The sequence below is a fragment of the Leopardus geoffroyi genome, chromosome B2 (assembly GCF_018350155.1).
Source record: "Leopardus geoffroyi isolate Oge1 chromosome B2, O.geoffroyi_Oge1_pat1.0, whole genome shotgun sequence".
Lineage (NCBI taxonomy): Eukaryota > Metazoa > Chordata > Mammalia > Carnivora > Felidae > Leopardus > Leopardus geoffroyi.
In genome coordinates this window covers 4638447-4659354 of record NC_059332.1, presented here as the reverse complement: position 1 = coordinate 4659354, position 20908 = coordinate 4638447, and the positions used below count along the sequence as shown (strand labels likewise).

Here is a 20908-nt window from a genome sequence, read left to right as displayed (position 1 = left end):
CAAGCTTTTTAAAATCATAGATGTATAGAGCAGAAATGGACCCGACATTATCCAGCCCAAGCCTCCCACCCTGTCCTCCAACCCCTCCTCCATCCATGTTGTCTAATACAGGAAGCAGAGGCCCTAAGAGTTTAAGTCACTTCCCTAAGGTTAATGTCCTGTTAGCAGCAAATTGGGTAATAAAAACCAGATGTCTATGCCAGTGGAACTGAATGCTTTCCTCTTCTTGATTCCATAAACTCTAATTTTATGAAATTTATAAGCCTTCTCCAAACCATGGCCCGAAAAAATGGTTTTCCAGAAACTCTTATTCTCCTCTAGTCTCTAAACCTGATTCACTAAAGAGAATACCCTGAATAAAACAAAGCCTTTATGTGCTGCTGGCCCCAATAACACCTTCCCCTTACCACTTACACTGCTCAAAGGCTTAGGATATAATAATAGTAGTCGCTGAAGAACTTTGAATAACGCCTTGACATAACATTCTGTCCTGAGGCATTACGTAACATAGTGCCCTTTTGTCCATTCTAAGCCCCGAGAAAATCAGTCTCCCTGCTGTCATAGAATATTTTGGAAACTTCTGTGTTTCCAAAAAAATCACTCAGGATGATCTGGCAATTCCATTCCTGTGTATACATCTAAAAGAATTTAAAGCAAGGAGGGACTCAAACGGATACTCGTACATCAACGTCCAGTGCAGCGTTATTCACAAGAGTCAGAAGGTGGAAATGACCCAAGTGTCCATCAACAGAGGAGCAGATAACAAAATGTGGTGTCTATATACACAATGGAATATTATTTGGCCAAATAATAGAATGACATTCTGATAGGTGCTACAACATGGATATAGCAGGAAAATAGTGTGCTAAGTGAAATAAAGCTGACACAAAAGAACACATACTGTAGAATTCCACTTCTGGGAGATACTCAGAATAGGCAAATTGAGACAGTATGTAGGACAGCTACCAGGACTGGAGGGACAGAAAAACGGGCAGTCCCTGCTTAATGGGTACAGTCTCTGCTTGGGATGATTGAAAGAGTTCAGGAAGCAGACAGTGGTGGTGATGTCGAATGCACTGTGCAGGATGCCTGTCTTGGTGGCCATGGTCAGGCTAGGATGGACCCCACTCTCGTGTGTTCTAGGCAGGTGCTCACAGGAAAGTCACGGTACAGACCTGCTGTGCTTTCTATGGACTGAGGAAGGGGGCAGGGGAAGAATTTTAATTAAGTTGTAGAACTACATTCTGCCCCAAGAAGCAGCAGGGAAAGGCGAGTTCTCTTGGTTTCCCATTCGAATTCAGGAACAGTTTCTTGAACTGACACCCTGATCTGATGCATAAGACGAGGAACCATCTGGCATCTGAATGAGAAAAGCGTTTCTCAGGCCTGAGAACTTTTTGACCACCCACCACCCTCCTCATTTGTGCCCTCAAGACCGTGGCTCTGATGGGGTGCCTGGGTGGCCCAGTCAGTTAAAGCATCGGACTTCGGCTCAGGTCATGACCTCACGGTTCGTGGGTTCAAGCCCCGTGCTGGGCTCTGTGCTGACAGCTCAAAGCCTGGAGCCTGCTTCAGATTCTGTGTCTCCTTCTCTCTCTGCTTCTCCCCCATTCATGCTCTGTCTCTCAAAAATAAATAAATGTTAAGAAAAAAATTAAAAAAAAAAAAAAAAAAAGGACTGTGGCTCTGGCCATTACCTTCTTTCCTTATGAGGCCTGTTCCATTTCTAGTTTCCAAACTACCGAGAACTTAACAACTAGAACTCAATTATGTAAACACGGGGAGGCAGGATTTTTGTAGTTTCAAAGACGTAAGGTGCCACCGGCCAGGAATGTGGGTCTCCTGTTCAAATGGCCAGGTTTTGTGTCCAGGTTATACATCCAGAGGTTATAGTCTATGATGCAGTAAAGGCATTTCTAGCCACTCACCTTCCTACTGATCTTCCCAAGGACTGAGAAGACATTAAGAAGAACATACTAACTTTTGGGGGGGCCAATTTGGGGTCAGCAGTTTCGAAGGTCGTGATAAATATAAGGGAAACGATTTTGCATAGCATATTTCCTTCCAGGGAAGCTACAATAAACAAAGGGTATGTAACTGAAGAGTCCCTAGAACCAGACTCGTTTGCAGAGACAAATGTGTTACCCTCTCTGATTCTGGCAGTTTTGATCTTCAGTTACATTTTTCTGGTGGGAGATATCTGGCCAAATGTCTTCCAGTCTGGAAACGAAGAGAATGCATTCATAGGGCCTAGGGAAAGTGGCGGCTGGTATTTTCCCAAGACGGCCACAGCTTCCCACAGGCTGTTCTCACAGTGAGACTGACCCTCCTCCCACGGAGGTGTGTGGCATCCATGTTCTTCCCCTTGTATCTGGGCGGGAGCCTGTGACTGCCCCAGACACCAGATGCTACGTGGCTTCTGACGCTTGGTCTAAGACACCACCTGGCCTTCTCTCTTTTGGGCCTGTCCTCAGAAGCCAGTCCCCATTTATGAGGAAGCCGGGACAAATGAAAGAACCCCGTGGAGGCGTCTGGCAAGTCCAGCCAAGGGCTAAGCCGCCATCATTCCCAGGCGTGTGAGGGAGCAAGCTTTCCAAAGATTCTATCCCCAGCTGCTCCAGCCGTCCGGTGAGGCTCCAGACAGCACGAAGCAGACACAAGCTGTCCCTGGCGTGCCCTGTCTGAGAATGCCTGACCCACAGACTCTGTGGACATAATAAATGGTTGTTTTTATCGCTGCAAAAAAAATTGCTCAAGTCATGCTTATATTAAGTTTCCATTAGTATAAAATGAGAGCATGACAAAGCATATTGTGACGCTTAAAGGGTCGGTCACCGACACACAGCCCTAGTACCAACAGTATTAACACAGTGTGGCACACGGTCTATTAGAGAAAAGTAAGAGGGCACGTACAGTTCCCCAAACTCTCATCTCCCACAGCATGGGCCAGCCATCGATGGTCTATCTGCACCAAGGCCAAAGTCCAGTAGAGCATGGCCAGCCTCTTACGGTAATCTGGGTGCACACAAAAAAAGGACCTGATCTCACACCACATTACACATTTAGGCTGCTACACGCTTATGTTGGCCTATGGAACACTTAGGTTCTCTGGGTCACGAGAAGTAAAAGATGGCATCTCTGGGCCCAGAGAGGAGAGTAGGGAAAATGCATATGGAGGGCCTAATCTACACTGAAGGTCAAAGGTTGCAGACAGAGCACCCTGGAACAATCTAGAAGAGCCTCTGCATATCCAGAACGTTAACATCCACCGAAAGCCCTGCTGCCCCTCTGCAGACTAGCTCAGGCCAGCTCAGCCTGGCAGAAGGAGAGAGGAGCCCAGCCCCTTCAGATGTGTCTCCCATTAGACACAAAGGGAACACAGTGAGAATCTTCCCTAACCTTCTCTTCTGCCCTCCTCCCATCAAAACAAGATGGTCACTTGCACCCTTTACATTGGCAGAATTTAAAAAAAAATTTTTTTAACGTTTATTCATTTTTGAGAGAGAGAGAGAGAGAGAGAGAGAGAGAGAGGGGGGGGGGAGGGGCAGAGAGAGAGGGAGACACAGAATCTGAAGCAGGCTCCAGGCTCTGCGCTGGTAGCACAGAGGCCAATGCAGGGCTTGAACCCACGAACCCTGAGATCATGACCTGAGCCTAAGGCAGATGCTTAACCAACTGAGCCACCCAGGTGCCCCTGGCAGAATTTTAAAGATGAGTAGTATTCAGTGTTGGTGGGCCCCCTGGGAGAGGTGTATGCTCATAATAAACACAGGAGTATAAAACAGTAGCTCGGCAGGGAAATTTGACCGTGTCTATCAAATCACAATATAACTATCCTCTGGCAGAGCAACTCTACTTCTATTCCAGTTTAAGTTTGTTTTTAAAGCAATACTTTAGCACGGGTACAAAGAGATGTCTATTGAACAAAATACTGGAAATACCAATGGAGGAATAAGTAAGTAAATTTTGGCATATTCTTCTATGAACTACTATGCAACAGTTATGAATAAAGTAGATTTATAAGTGCCAATATAAATAGGGTTCTACAACATAGTTTTCTCCATTTATGTTGTTTTGGAGTGTGTAAAAAAATGCCTACTTATAATTACCTTGGTTTAAAATTAACATCAAGTTTCTTTTCATCTCTTTTTTAGTTTATTTATTTTGAGAGAGAGAGAGAGAAAGAGAGAGAACGTGAGTAGGGGAGGGGCAGAGAGAGAGGGAGAGAGAGAATCCCAAACAGGCTCCATGCTGTCGGCACAGAGCCCAACATGGGGCTCGATACCATGAACTGTGAGATCGTGATCATGACCTGAGCCGAAATCAGGTCAGATGCTTAACTGACTGAGCCACCCAGGCACCCCAGCATCAAACTTCTTAATGCTCCAAAATTACACTACATGCAGATAGTGATGTATAGTCGTTTGCCAGCTGGTGAGGCTCAGAATAGATCAATTACGTTGGAATCCCCAGAGCGGCTTAGAATCTAGAATCTAGGACATCATAGCTACTCAGCACTGTTTAATAAATTAATAAAACAGGCTAGCAGCTCCAAGGCTCCTTCTGGTTCTAGTTCTTTGGTTCTAACTGGAGGAACACTGTCCTTTTAAATAAAATGGTGACGACAATGCCCACCTCACAGCGCTGCTGTGATGACAAATCCTAGCAACTGTTGTATTGTTGGACTTCACTGGATAAAAATGACTTTTCTGTCAAGTTCAGAGACACACTAGATGTTTCAGAGAGACTTTTTCAATGTGTTTGGAGGAGGCGGGGGGAGGTGTGAAGGAGGGGATGGGAGAGAGGGTCAACCATTAAAAATACTACCATAGATGAGGGTGAAGAGGGGGATGATGGCAAGAGCCAAGCCCAGACGTGAGGCATGGTCAAAAGTAATGGTAATAGCGGGCGCCTGGGTGGCTCAGTGGGTTAAGCGTCCGGCTTCGGCTCATGTCATGAGCTCAGGTCATGATCTCACCATCCATGGGTTCACGCCCTGCATTGGGCTCTGCCCAATCCCAAGCGGGGGAGCCTGCTTGGGATTCTCTCTCCTTCTCTCTCTCTCTCTCTCTCTCTCTCTCTCTGGCCCCCCCCACACACACACATGGGTGTGCATGCTCTCTAAAATAAAATTTTTAAAAAGGTAACAGAAAAAAAGTAACAGTCATAGGAAGGGCGTTATACTTTTAAAAGCTTTGAGCATGTACACTAACAGGAAACTCCTGGAAACCCTTGATTGGAGAAAGTACACAAGCAGGAAACTGCTGAAGTTGGGAGTGGCTCCAGAGAAGTTCCATTCTGGTCCCTGACCTTGATCACAATTCATGGGAAACTAGGCTTTCAATCTCATAGAAGCAGAGAGAGTGTGAGTACCGGTTGTTAGTTTCCCAGAGCTGCCCAAACAAGTTCCAGTTTAACCGGGTGGCTTAAAATCACAGAAATGTAATCCCTCATGGTTCTAGAGGCCAGGAGTCTGAAATCAAGGTGCCTGCAGAGCTGCTTCCTGCTGGGAGTGTGAAGGAGCGTACGTGCCTTTCTCCTAGCTTCTGCAGATGCATCACCTCGGGCTCCTGCTCTGTGGTCACCTTCATTCCGTGTCTCTCCTCTGTGTCTTTTCCTGTGGCTCTGCCTTTGTCTTTTCCTCTTGCTGTAAAGGCACCTGCTATTGGATTAGGGTCTACCTACATAATCCAGGATGATCTCCTCTTAAGATCCTTAATTATATCAGGGCGTCTGGGTGGCTCCATGGGTTAAGCATCCAACTCGGTATCAGCTAAGGTCATAATGTCAAGGTTTGTGAGTTCGAGCCCCATGTTGGGCTCCACTCTGACAGAGCAGAGCCTCCTTGGGATTCTCTCCCTCTCTCTCTCTCTCTCTCTCTGTTCCTTCTCCACTCATGCTCTCTCTCTCAAAATAAATAAATAAACTTAAAAAAAAAATCCCGAATAATATCCAAAAGGTCCTCTTCCTATATTAGGTCACATCTGGAGGCTCCAGATAGACATATCTCGTGGGGGCAGGGCAACTGCCAAACTCCCATAGCTTGCTCATGCGGTTTTGGCATTGGAAGAAGGCTACTACAACAGAAATATAAACCGAAGGGAAGTAAAAGCTAAAAATAAAAAATGTAAAGTTTCCTGGGCAGTTTCAAACCAGCAGATGTAAGTGGCTTGTGGTATCATCGTCAACACTTTCTGGCAGCCTCTTTAAAAACTGACCCAAGCCAGGAACATTGCTAAATGGTCAGCACATACTTAATCGCTAAAGCTGATCACCTTCCCAATTTCTTCCCATGGAATTTAAAACAAACACTCTCAATTGTCATGTATGGACATATATAATTATGTGAGAGACAAAAGCATAAATAAGGAGCCTAACAGAGTTTGAGGTACCACATACTAAATTTAGATTCTGTTTCCAGTAAGGTGACGGACTAACCACCTGAATGAATCCTCTTGTTAAAAACAACTAAAAATCTGACCATCTTAAGAGAGTCAATGAGCTGTCATGAATGTAAGGAATTCTCAAATCAGACACTGATTGCAGACAAGACTGTAGCCAACCATTTCCCCCAAATAAGGAGGCAGGGTGGGGGAGGGAACACATAGAGGTTTGCATTCATGGCCTCCAATGGCTCCAGAGACACAGCCCAAAGAGCCTGTCAAGTTGGGGAGTCTAATTGGGATCTTCCCCCCAAAAGTGATCCCAGTGGGTGAAACCCACTGAGCCCTGGGTGGCTCAGCAGGTCATGATCTCACAGCCCGGAGCCTGCTTCCAATTCTGTGTCTCCCTCTCTCTCTCTCTCTCTGCCCCTTCCCCACTCATGCTCTCTCTCAAAAAACTAAATAAACGTTAAAAAAATTTTTTTTATTTAAAAATACACATTAAAAAATTACATTAAAAAAAGAATGAATGTAGAAATAAACTGCTTTTCTCCTCAATCCCCCACTCCTCCCATCCCAAGCCCAGTTCCAGGAGACAGGAAAATCTATTAGTTCAAATCTTAATGTTAAGTGGATGGGAGAAAAAAAGTACAACCTGGCCACCATGAGTGTTTTCAGCCTGAATTCACACTAGCGAGGGGCACTGGACAAACCTCTTGCCATTTAGTTGAGTAGCTCCCATAAACCTGGAAAAAACAAATGCTGATCCCGTCTGCAAGGCTCCACTTCTAGCTCAGCTAATGGTAATTTGTGCAGGCAAAGTTCCAAAGCATCAGCAGCTCACAGCATGAGAAATTCAGAAATTCCATAATCTTACAGTTAATTCCATTCTCTGTGCCTGAGGCTTGAAATATGTCTTTGTATACTTATGCCCACGTAACGTCTGTATAAAGGAGATCTCAAACTCTAACCAAGAGAACACTGACCTAGCCGTATAAGCAATAAAGCATGTGCTAAGCAACAAATATTGCCAAAGTGAGTCATTTCATAAAGATAAGAGGACCAATTAGTCAGAAACCATACTTTTAAATTTACATGCACTCAGAGCCTCAGGATATACTGCCAAAACTATAAGGAGTCACAGGCGAATTCAAAACCCCAGATTTTTAAATACTCTCAGTAACTGATTGAAGAAGCGGATAAAAATGTATTTTAATTCGTCCAGAGGGCGCAGGCGCAGCAGGCACGCCAACAAGTGATGCCGGCTCACCTGTGGGGACTCCTGGGGACTCAGGGAGGGTTTCCGGAGGCCCAGGGAGGTCTCCGGACTCCACCGGGGGACGCAGGGCTGCAGGAGGGAGGCTGCGGACGGAGGGGCTCCAGGGAGAGGCGCCAGAGTCAAGGGAACCCAAAGGAGCATCCACTGGAGGAGCCGGGCCGGGAACCACGTGGGAAGGGGAGTCACCTGCCCTGGGGGTGAGCAGGGACAACTCGAACTCCAGAAGCTTCCTCCGCGTCCCATTTCCTGGGGATAAGGCTCGCCCCCCCCCCCCCGCACCCCCTTGTCACCCCCTCCGAGGCCGGCCAGTCGTGGAGTCAAGCGCCCCACGCGCCTGGGAAGGGCGCCGGGCTGTTTTGGCCTCCTGCCTCGCCCAGCGCCCTGGGCCCCGCCCCGTCCCCACATACCCTTCTCCCCTTGCTCCCTTGCTCCCCTCACCCTGTGCCCCTGCGCACGCCCCCACCCCCTTACCCGTGCCCGCCCTCCACTGGCCCCACTCTGCCCCGGAAAGGGCAGTACCCTCCCTTAGAGAGAGAGAGAATGTTGTAGTGAGATGTATCCTGCTTCCAGACTGACTTGAGCCATTGTCAGGGAAACGGTAGCCCCCAAAGGTACCAATACATGTTGGGATATGTCAAAAGCAGATAAATTAGTAAGGATGAAGAGGGTTTGAATATCACAGTTACCAAACCTGACCTAATGGAGATTTTTTTTTACACGCACACAAATGGCCAATGAACGCATGAAAAAGTGCCCAACGTTATCATTAGTCAGCAGAGAGATAGAAATTAAAACCAAAAAAAAAAAAAAAAAAATGAGTAGGAAGCAAAAGCATTAAGAATGACTCATGTATTTCTACTTCTGGCCAAGTTCCAATAACGGGGACCAAATTTACCTTCCTGTTTGAAATAACCAAAAAAAAGAGAGAGAGAGAGAGAGAGATACAGGAATCACAACATACCATTCAACAACTGCAGAATATACCTGTTTTTTTTCCTGCACACATGTAACAGGTATAATAACTGTTCATACATAGGCTTAATCTCAAATTTCAAAGGAATAATGTAGAGATACAAGATTGTATATATCATAATAAAACTAAACTCAGAATCAAAAACAAATGGTAACTACTAAAATTCATCATTGGAAACTAAGCAATATATATTAATATAATATATTGGGTCAAAAATAAATCATAAGAGATCAGAAATTAGAACTAAATACTAACGAAAACATACATATCAAACTTGAGGGATTCTTTTGAAGCAGTATTTAGAGGGAAACACAGACATTAGAAAAGAAGGAAATCTGAAATTTAACAAGCCAAATATTAATTCCAAATATAATTAATTAAATACTGTACTTAGAAAAGAACGGCAAAATAAAATAAAGAAAAAGGAAGTAAGAAAGAGTGGGGTTTTATAAAAAAGAAAACATACAATAGAGATCTATTCAAAATCATCTGTTCAAAAGGTAGTTCTTTGAAAAGGCCAAAACAAAATAAAAATATCTCTAGTGATATTACTGGCCAAGGAAAAAATAAAGAGAAAGCCCATGAGTCACCACTGTCAGGAAGAAGAGACTGTACTGTAGTCCTGCAGACATTAAAATAAAATAATAGTACTAAAATCTTTGTGCCAATAAACATAAATATGTAGATGAAATGGATAAAATACTAGAAGAGTATCAACTCCAGTATATCCCATCAAAATTCAACTATATAATATCAATCAAAACCCTGCATAAATAGCAAGCCTAAAATATCCCGGGTCGGAAGTCTCAGTTGTTAACATGTCATTTCTCCCCACGTTGATTTCTTGACGCAACAGATTCAGTGCATTTCCAATCAATCTCACTAGAAGTTTTGTGGAGAAATTGACAAGTTTATTCTGGGACTCGTATGGAAGTACAAAGGACCTAAACAGCCAAAGAAATCTTGAAAAAGAAGAAAGTTGGAAGACTTCGACTACCTGACTTCAAAGCTTATTATAAAACTACAGAATGAAGACAATGCGGTATTGGCAAAGGATTGAAAAATTAGATTGCGGTAGAATACAACCCGTTTGAAAACATAAACCACGATCAGATACCACCTCACCCCTGTCAGAATGGCTAAAATCAAGCACTCAGAAAACAACCAGTGTTGGCAAGGATGTGGATAAAAAGGAACCCTCAGGCACTGTTGGTGGGAATGCAAACTGGTGCAGTCACTCTGTACAACAGAGTGGAGGTTCCTCAAAAAGTTAAAGCTGAAAGTAGAACAACCCTGTAACCCAGTAATCACACTACTGGGCAATCACCCAAAGAATACGAAAACAGTCACTCAGTGGGATACATGCAGCCCTCTGTTTCTAGCTACTATAGCCAAACTATGGAAGCAGCCCAAGTGTCCACTGACTGATGAAGGGACAAAGGTGTGGATATATGCACAATGCAGTATTATCCAGCCATAGGAAAGAATGAAATCCTGCCATTGGCCACGACGTGGACGAAGCTAGGGTATATTATGCTAAGCGAAATAAGCCAGGCAACGAAAGGCAAATACCATATGATTTCATTCATACGTGGAATTTAAGGAGCGAAACAAATGAACAAAGGAAAAAAAAAAAAAGACCAAAAACCAAACTCTTAACTAGATAGAATAAGCTGACAGTCATCAGAGGGGAGGTGGGTGGGGGGATGGGTGAAGTGGGGGATGGGGATTAAGCATCCCCTGACCATGAGGTGCGCCGGGTAATACACGAATTGTTGAATACACTACATTGTACTTCTGAAACCGATATAACACTGTATGTTAACTATGCTGGAATTACAATTTTTTTAAATGAATAAAAAAGAAAAATATTTTTAAGATGGAACAATGAAAACGAAACAAAGAACAGAAGCCCTTTGTTGTTTTTCAACCATGGTGCTGGAACAACTAGTTCTGGATGTTCATATGGGAAAGAAATTTATCTCTACATCGCACGATACACAACAATTAATCTGCGATACACTTAAACATAAAACTATAAAGCTTTTGGAGGAAAGCGTGAAGAGCAAACGCATGACTCGGAGGTACACAGGATTTCTTAAAATTGATACAGAAAGCATTACCCTAAAAAAGACATTAATAAACTAGGCGGCACCAAAATTTTGTTAAACTTCTGCTTAACAAAAGACATCGTCGAGAAAATGAACAGGCATGCTAAGGACGGGGAGAACACATTTGCAAATCACACATCTGATGGAAAACTCCTGCCCACAAATACACAAGGCAAGAATTCCTGTAACTCAAGAACAAAAAGGTGGACAACCCAATTTTTTACAAACGCAGAAGTTTTGAACGTTTCATCAAAGAGATAAACGCACGCCAACGAGCACGTGAAAAAGTGCCCCGAATCATCACTAGATGAGGACATGTAAATTAAAACTGAAAATAAGTAGGAAACGAAAGCACCAAAAATGACTCCTGTATTTCCACTTCTTGCCAAGATGGAGAAGGAGGGACCAGATCTACCCCCTCTGTTGAAACAACCCCAGAAAAGGGGGGCGGGAATGAAATACATGAAAGAACAGTGCTCAGACAAATCAGACAACAAAAACCAAAGATCTCCAAGCGACAAGTGAACAGGGGCGCCTGGGTGGCCCAGTCGGTGAAACGTCCGACGTTAGCACAGGTCATGAGCCCACAGTTGGTGGGTTGGAGCCCCTCAGTGCCCCACCCACTTCAGATCCTCTGGCTCCCTCTGTCTTTCCGCCCCTCCCCCGCTCGTGTTGTCTGAAACATAAATAAAACACTAAAAAAGAAAGAAAGGAAAAAAGAAAGAAACAAGTAAACAAATGAGGTGAGCAGAACGACTGCCCCCAGTTTAGTGGTTGGAGTTTCCAGGCCTCAGAGTGAGGAAGACACACGCTTCCAGAAGTCTCTCCCAGTTGAGGAAATCACCGAGGGGCTGGAGAGTTTGAGGTAGTTAAGAGTTTGTCAACTGAGAAAGGAGACAAAACTGAAAAGGAACACAGGTCTTTATTTGGGGTCCCAGGACTGCAATTCGGGGGAGAGCACAGATTCCAGAATAACCAGAAAAGCGACCCACGTGTGCAGGGAAAGCCAAGAGTTTTTATGAGAAAGAAGGAAGAGGTAATTACAAGATTGAGATAAAGAAGAGAGGGGAAAAAACCCTGCTAATTTAGTGCTGACCAGTTGAACCGATGGTGACTATCTTATTGATTACTGATCGGTGCTATCAACGACACGGTTCCTGCTAGATAATTAAGTTTCCTGTCCTCATATGCTCTGTCGGTGAAATTTTATGAGCAACGTTTGTCGTAACAATTGCTGCTTCCGGCCGAGTGGAGTTTCTAGACGCCAGCCAGGCTCAAGGCACCTCCGATGCAGTGAGGGCCGGCAGTGACAATCTGATGGGGTTTCCTGGTCTCCAGTTTGAAGGTCTCTGGGGATCCTGTGTCTCAACGAGCGCTGTTGTGGCCATTTCTCTGAGGTTTATCTCAAGTCATCCAGCCTCAGTTTGCAGGGCTTTTCAGGGGGAAAAAAGGCAGTTTTGGTTCTCGGTGATTCCAAGTGACGAAAATGAGAAACCTTTGTTTGAAGAATCACAGTCAGATATTCGCGGAAACCAGAAGAATTCGGGATCCAGCCCAGTTTTATAGGCAAACAGCAAACACTCAGAGACCGTCAGAACTAGAAGCTAACATCCACAACACTGTGTTACAGAAACAATGTTTTTTTTTTCTCTAAAATCACCCTGGTCTCCAGCAAGGAGAACTAAAGTAAGAAGAATTTGTTTGTAAAATAAGTCCAGTTTTAGCCAAACTTGGCCTAATTATTTACATAAGGACAGCAAGAATAGGGGTTGACCACATAGACTCTTTAAAACCTGCCTTACTGGAACTTTTCATAAAGAATCTCTAGATTGAACTTTTAATAGCCTCTCAAGGCCAGAAGCCAAGCCAGATTCTTGCCAACAGATTTGCCTGAAATACCTACAGATCTGGGTTACTTCCTCCTCTCTTCTCAACGTCCCCCAAAGATCCTGAGTTTCCTGGGCCTGCCAGGAAGTGACCTTCCTTGCTCCCCTGGTAAGGCTGCTGGGAACCCTGTAAATTAGGGGACAGGGCTGATTTTTTTTCAAAGGGGCTTTATTGGCCCCATCAAGTCAACCCTAGTTCCTTAAATCTGTCTGTTGGTATCTGAGTCTATGGATGTCTTCTCAAATATAACCTTCCAGTCAAAGCCTTGCTGGTATAACCTTGCTTCCAATCCTATCCTGTTAGGAGGAGAAGCTTATGCAAATAACTCCAATTTGCATGAAAATAAAAGTACTCACTGAGAGTTTCCCCATTCTGGAGGAACCAGGGAGAAAAATATGTTTCATATTTATTTATAAAGATATATTAAAAAAATTTTTAACGTTTATTTTGAGAAAGAGAGAGAGAGAGAGAGAGAGAGAGAGAGAACGAACTCAGGTACCTGTGCAAGTAGGGAAGGGGCGGAGAGAGAGGGAGAGAGGGAATCCCAAGCAGGCTCTGCATTGTCAACGCAGAGTCTGACGCAGGGCTTGATTCCAGAGACCTTGAGATCATGACCTGAACTGAAATCAACAATCAGACGCTTAACTGACTGAGGCACCCAGGCACCCCCATTTTACCAAATTTCTAAAAGCCATAGATACTTTAAGAGAAAAAGTTTTCTTAAATCTGGAAGAACAAACATTAGGGAACAGAATGTTTCAAATAAGGGTCATAAAAACTATAATCACCTTCCTCAATTCATTCAGCCCCATCTCATTAATGCTTATTCTGTTGGAACCCAGTCTTCACTCCAGGCCCAGAAACGCTTACCCAGTTTAGTTTTATAATCTTAAGGGTGTCAGAAACCTGCATTTGTCAAAAGTCCTCTCCATGAATCCCCTTAAGAGGAAATACATTCGTAAGAGCATCAAAGTAAAACAACAGCTGTAAATGACAAAAGACTAAAACCTGGCTATGGCTAAAGATCTGATGAGAGTGAATTACAATGCAATTGAACCAAAGGAAATTTGGTTATTTCTGCGACACACAACAGTTCCGTAAATAGAATTACAAGTGATAACATTATGCCGGGACATATCAAAACTTTAGGAACTTCATATAATTTCTGGAATAGTTATATTAATAACATTCCCTCCTAACAATATAGCCTAAGAAAGTTTATTATCACTAATGACAATGCTTCCCTTGTAATTGAACATACCAAGTAAATGAGTCTCATTAGTCAAAAAGACTTCATTTAGAATTTCAACTGGGGGAAGCTTGTCAAAAATATCAGAAGGTTTTTAAAACAAATTTTTTTAATGTTTATTCATTTTGGGGAGAGACAGCACGCAAGAGGGGGAGAGGCAGAGAGAGAGGGAGACACAGAATCGGAAGCAGGCTCCAGGCTCTGAGCTGTCAGCACAAAGCCCTATGTGGGGCTCAAACTCATGGACCGTGAGATCATGACCTGAGCTGAAGTCGGATGCTTAACTGACTGAGCCACCCAGGCGTCCCATACCAGTGTTCTTTAGATGGCAAATATATGAATACGCTGAATATTTTTAAAAAACATATATCTCCTCATAGCAAATTTCTCATCATGGCACAGAACCTATTTACTAACAGATCCCAAATCTTTCGTTTCTAAGAGGAAGTCAAAAGCAGATAAATCAATGGCTATTAATTAACGTTTCTGTATTTTATCTTATTTGGAAAGATCTAAATATTTAATGACTATCTGTCACTTTATTTAAATGAGCAAAACGAAGGTTTTAAGTTACCTACCCCCCCCCCCAAAAATTGGGGAAACTAAGTAGACATAAATATTATTGAAAAGTTCAATTATAAACTTTTATCTTACTTCAGTAATTCACTTCTCTTCACCATTATGTTTAGATCAGTCATGAAAATTTCATGAGACGCTAAATAGCTGACCATCATCTCTAAGTTCTCTTCCTGGCTGACAAATTCTATGACAGGGATAACACGAGCTTATTTGACTTTTAGTAAACCTAAGTAGAATAAAAGTATTATATTTAATGTGAACAGCTCTAAAAACACACCTGTTTTAATTAAATGATCTTCCGTTTAGTGGTTTGATTTTTTTGGTTGCTTTTTGTCTTGTTCTGTTTTGTTCTTTGGGGGCCCTTGCTAGGGAAGCCGTGCACCTGCCCGTGGTGCGGCCAGGAGGCTGCTGGGAGGCCCAGGCCCCTGCTGCACCCCCGGCCCCCTGCACAACTGTCCTTGCCCCGGGCAGAGCCCACTTTTGAGCCCTTCCACACTCACCCTGGGATGTTCTTAAAACCAGGCCAGACCCGGCCACACGATGACCGTCAACCACAGCTGCTCCTGGAAACGTCTTTCTTGAAACACACACACGTGTAATCTCCCGCATTGACTATTTCCTCTCCCCTGGGCACGGGGAGGTGTGCAGAGACCCTGTTAGTCTTCCTACCCTCTCCCACCCCAGCCCACCCTTCCGTCCCCACCCGTCTATCCCCATGCAACCCATCTGAAGGAACCGCTGTGTCATTTCTATCTTTCGGTCGCACAACCACTGCAACCAGCCATAAGCCTATGGCTTGTGTCATCATGGGGCACCTGCTCCCCGAGAAACCACGCCATAATCCACCAACTTATCAACTCCTGCCTATCAATTATATTTGAAAAGATAACATGTATTGAGGACTTTTGATAAGCCAGGTGTGTTCTTACAGTTTACATGTATTTTATCATGTAATCCTAAAAGCAACTCTAGGTAGCAGGTGTTAGTATGTTTGCTTTACAGATGAGAAAAGTGAGACACAGAGCATATGACACGGCCACTGTTGCTAAGAGTGAGGTCATTCTTTATGCATTAACATGACTGTCCATCTTTCCACTGTGCCTCCATCATGATGGTTAAGATCCCAAGGTTTAGAACTGGGGGGTGGCGGGTGGGGAAGAGAGCTGGTTCAAATATGCCTCCTCCGCTTGTGCAGTAAATGAGCTTCATGTCTGAGTTTCACTTTACACATCTGTGAGCAAAATAATAATGCTCACTCTACATAGTCACACATCACATTTGTTGAGTAAATGGTTGTTATGGCCATAATTATCTCTATAACACCTCCCAGCAAACCTAGTGGTTGCCCTACAAATGTTTGCTATGTGGTTTGTGGCACATAGAAACTAAAACATTTAGGGGCACCTGGGTGGCTCAGTCGGTTAGGTGTCCGACTTCGGCTCAGGTCATGATCTCGCGGTTTGTGAGTTCAAGCCCCGCATCAGGCTCTGTGCTGACAGCTCAGAGCCTGGAACCTGCTTCAGATTCTGTGTCTCCCCGCTCTCTGTCCTTCCCATGCTCATGCTCTGTCTCTCTCTGTCTCTCAATAATAAATGTTTAAAAAAATTTTAAGAAGCTAAAACATTTACCATCACACCATACTATCTCTGACCTCAGGTAAACTGAATAAATCCCCTCCTTGCTGGGGTAAAATATTTCAAGACACAGGTCCCCAAAACAAAGAGAACCTCTTATTAAAAACTTACCATGAATTACTTTGTGTGCTTTCTACCCTGGCTTCTATGAGCAAAAAAAATGGAACGTCTTAGACACTCAAGAAAGAGTAAGCAACGTGATCACATTTTTCTTGAGTATTTTATACAGTGTCCCAGATCCCCGTTGGGTCTGGCCATACAGCTGACTAAATTATCGAGCCTTGGAGTGGGTGGGGCGTCTCCGGCTCTAGTCCTTGACTCCAAATCCATTTTCCAAAATTGATTTATGTCTAATCAGCATGACCTATTTGACTGTGTGTATGACTCAGTAGATCATGAGACTTTAAAAACAAACAAACCCTCAGAATTTTAGATGTCAAAACATGTAATACTCTTCAATTTAGGAACCCTAGTTGCAAAAATCCTTTCATTACCTTAAGAAATTGGGTATTTCTGGGGCGCCTGGGTGGCTCAGTTGGTTGAGTATCTGACTTCAGCTCAGGTCATGATCTCGCGGTTTGTGGGTTCAGGCCCCATGTCGGGCTCTGTGCTGACAGCTCAGAGCCTGGAGCCTGTTTCAGATTCTGTGTCTCCCTCTCTCTCTGCCCCTCCCCTGTTCATGCTCTGCCTCTGTCTCTCAATAATAAGTAAACATTTAAAAATACATAAAAAGTACAAAAAAAGAAAAGAAATTCGGTATTTGTGATCACGCGAGCAAGGTTATTAGACACAAAGGGAAAAAAATCTTTTCTTGAAGATTTCTATATTATAAAAGCACATACATATTCATCATAAAAGGAAAAGTCTACAGGAGCGTGTAAGCATGCTTTATCCCTATCATCCTAACCCCCAGGGGCAGTCACTGATGGCAGTGTGGTATTTCTCTTACGAGAAACAGACTTAATTTGATCTACCCCCTTCTCTTATCAGTTGGACACTACATAGCCAACTGAAAATTATAGCCACTCTCTTTTTTTAAGTTTTCTACTACAGAGGGGTGCCTGGGTGGCTCAGTTGGTTGAGCATCCGACTTCGACTCAGGTCATGATCTCACGGTTCGTGAGTTCGAGCCCCACATCGGGCTCTGTGCGGACAGCTCAGAGTCTGGAGCCTGCTTCTAGGTCTCCCTCTCTCTCTGCCCCTCCCCCAGTCATGCTCTGTCTCTCTCTCAAAAATAAATAAACATTAAAAAAATTTTTTTTTAATTTTCTACTATGTAGAAACTCAAACACACACCAAAGTAAATAAAATAATATAATGGCATCCCATACGCCCATCACTCAGCCCAACAACCATCAACCCACAGCCCACCCACGCTCCATCCAGACTCCCATCTGCTTCCCTCCGTCCACTATTTGGAAGCAAATCCCTTACATCACACACTTGCGGTTTACCTCTGCATCTCTGTAAGGAATGACCTTTTTTTAGATGAAGCCATATGCCAGTATCACATCCAAAACATTACTTATTATTAAATATCCAGCATTCCAATTTTTACTTGTCTCCTGTCATAAATGGAGGTTTAGTTAGCATTAAAAAGTTCACCATCTAAACAAGCTTCCCACCTTACGACTGGTTGCTAGAACTTTAAGGTCTCTCCGTGAATAGACTCCCTGCAGTCTCTCTTTTTCCCCTTAACAATTTATTGGTAGAAGAAACCAAGTGGCTTGACCCTCCAAATTTTTCACCGTCTGGATTTTGCAGATTGCATCCCTGTGGTATGATTTAATATGTCCCTTGGACTTACTTCCTTTAGATGTCTTTAGAGGCTTGTTCAGATTCAGATTCAATTTCTTTTACAAGAGCTTTGCTTGTAATGTTTAGTTTCTTCTATCAGGAGGACTGTGATGTCAAGCACTAGTGTTCTTTGCTTCATATTTTTTAAAGGAATTTAATATACTAATTTTTATAAGAATTTAATATACTAATGTACATGATGAATCATCAAGAAGGAAGGGATACGGTGTTCCACATTCCCCAAACTTACTTAAGATTAAAATAGTTTTTTGGCAGAATATTTAATAGACAATATTTAGCATAACCTGCTTTGAGACATGTTGTCCTATATTAATTGATGAAAGATTTTCACCCTACAGAAAAGTCAGACTTTCTCTCTTGTTTGTGAGGTTTAAAACCACTGATGCTCAACACTGTGGCCCATTATTTCATTAGGGGCTTGCAAGATGGCCTGATTCTACCATTCCTGTTTCATGCATTAATTGGAATCCTTTCGTAAGTTAAATTTCCCTGTCTGTACCACTTAGTTACTCAGTTGTACAGTTTATCAAGGAAAGGGAGGGTGGTGGCATCATTTTCCCCTAGCCTCCAATTTTTTTTTTAGTGTCATTTTGAACTCGGTGAGTTAAACATATTTGATGAGTTTGAATCCAATCAATTACCATTCTTTTTTTTTTTAAACTGAAGTATAGTTGACAACAAATTTTATATTTGTTTCAAGGGTACAACATAGTGGTCTGGCGATTACATACGTCACCAAATACCGTGATGAGTGTAGCCACCATCTCCAATAACAATCCTTCTTTTTTCCAGTTACTATTCTTACTAATGCTCAAAGTGACCCATTTGGCCAGCGGGAATCTCTCCATATTGGCCTTCGCGAGTCATTTTGTGATGATCCCAATGGCATTTGAGAGCTCCTTGCCTCTTCTAGGACAACACGTTCCACATTCACATTGCACTTTCCTGCTCCAGACTCCCAATCAGCTATTTTTCCTAAAAAAAGCCTTGGTTTCTTTTGTTGAGAGCGTGTCCAGAAGCCACAGTCCGGGTGCTAGAGATATGACTACTCTGAAAAGATGCCAATTTGCTCACAGTGTTTGGATGGTGTAAGGAATATTTGCAAACTATAAACAGTCCTAAACACACTTGATTATTTAAGATTGGATTATCTGGATCTCTTCTTCTAATTGTCCATCTGTGTCCTTTCTGAGGCCAGGAGTTTGAGAACCATAACCCCTTCTTCACTGGTCCCTGACCCAAAATCTGTAGCATGCTAGGTACTCAGAACATATTCAGTGAGAGAAAAATCAGGCTTTAGAGGCTGAAAAAAACTACCAAAAATGAGTTTCAGAACTATGAGGAGAAATGGCAGCATAATTAGAATTGCTCCATAGCCGCTGGGGTCATGACTTGAACAGGTTCAGATTTGCTTGGATGGTTAAGTCCATGTATATTCGTATTAAAGAATCACTGCCTTACAGAGTATTCGCTAGTTTAAAAAGAGCACCGCCATGAAAATATGCCAGGTCTTAATTTGTTTCAGTTCCTCCTGACCCGAGCATTTGAGCCTGAGATCATTGTCCAGTGGAGACAATCAGGGCTGAGGTAAGGGCTGATGTGTGTGTCCCCAGGACCCAAAGGAAGGAGAGCCCGTCCCTCCCTGTTGGCAAAGGGCATTGGGCGGGCGGGGCGGGCACGGGTGGCAGGTTGGTTGGGAGATAGGAGGCCTCTGCTTAGTAGATGGGGAAGCACACAATGAACAAGTTGCAGATTGACCTCCCACAGTTCAGAGCCTTTGAATGGAAAGGGTAGGACCTGAAGCAGAGGCCCCGGCAGGAAGGCCAATAAGGTGACAGAGGTGGATGTGGCCGTTGTGGGGGGCGGGGAATGGTTGGGTGTAAAAACTAGGCCTTTCTTCCTCTGTCTCCCCAGGACGTCGGCATCTAACTCCCAGCTGACCTTGGCTCAGGTAAGCCCGTCCTGCTCCTGGAACAGGGGCTCGCTTACAGCGCTTTCTGTCTCTCTTTCTGGCCGCTGGCTTCTTTCTTGGGAGCCCTTAACTGGCCACACGGTGGACCAGACCATGAGGGTTTCTGCTTGCTAACGGGGAACACCCGACCCTGGTTACCTCCAACACACGAGGAAACAGCTGGCTCTCTGCAAACCAGGAGGCACCTAGGAGAAGCAGCCTGGGAAATTGGCAGCACCGATTTCCCAGTGGGAGCTGGGATCGGGAGCTAACGGATCGGATCGGACCGCGTTCCTGGCAGGCACAGCTTTGTCTGGGATGTTGCCGCTGGGATCAGCCACTTGTCAGAACCTCAGACAGCTTGCTCCGCCCAGGTCCCAGAGGAGGAAGCTTCTGGAGTGAAAGGCAGCCCACTGGATTTCCTCTCCCACCCACACTACGTGAAACAGAGCCAAGTACAGTAGAACCTTGGACCGCCAGTAACTTGTTCTGAGTGTTCCGCAAGACAAGCAAACTTTTCTAATACACTTTAACTTGATAAACGAGCGATGTCTTGCACTACAAGTCATACATGAGGCCGAACGTCACCTGATCACAATGGAGCCAAAGGTTCTCTCTCTCTGCCTCTTCTCTCTCTCTCTCTCGGGGGTTGTGGGTGATCCTCTCCCGTGCTTGGATGCTCGATCTCAGGCCGTGGTGTTTGACAGAGATCAGTGACTTTTCAGAATGTTGGAAGGTGCTCACAATAGGCACTAGTGTGTTTTTTGTCACTTCCAAGCACCTATGGACAGTCTTTTGCTTTTCCAGAAAGAGTGAGCTTAGGAACGCTTTGCTTCATTCTAGATCAGGCTGCCTGTGGATACAGACCCTTTCCTCCACTGCCTTATTGCCAGTTACATTAAATACCATCTATGATGAGAGTTTATTAATACTGTGCTGTAGTCAACATCCGTGCGAGCGTATACAATGGCCCCCATGCAGAGAAAGATTCCATTGAGCCAACGGATGGCAGTGATCCTGTTAGCATAGTGAAAGTTGTCCTAC

General features: G+C 43.9%; 1 protein-coding gene across 2 annotated transcripts in view; it reads right to left on the bottom strand.

The window, feature by feature from the left end:
* The window catches only part of LOC123607934 (cytidine monophosphate-N-acetylneuraminic acid hydroxylase), a 125002-nt gene extending 104823 nt beyond the window's left edge, over positions 1 to 20179 (bottom strand). Inside the window, exon 1 of one of the 2 annotated variants that reach the window (XM_045497201.1) lies at positions 20024 to 20179. The gene's annotated coding sequence lies outside the window, so the exon portion shown is untranslated. Of the gene's footprint in view, positions 1 to 7653; positions 7863 to 20023 lie in introns of those variants that run through there. The other variant, XM_045497202.1, reaches the window with a different exon arrangement.
* Positions 20180 to 20908: the final 729 nt, after the last annotated feature.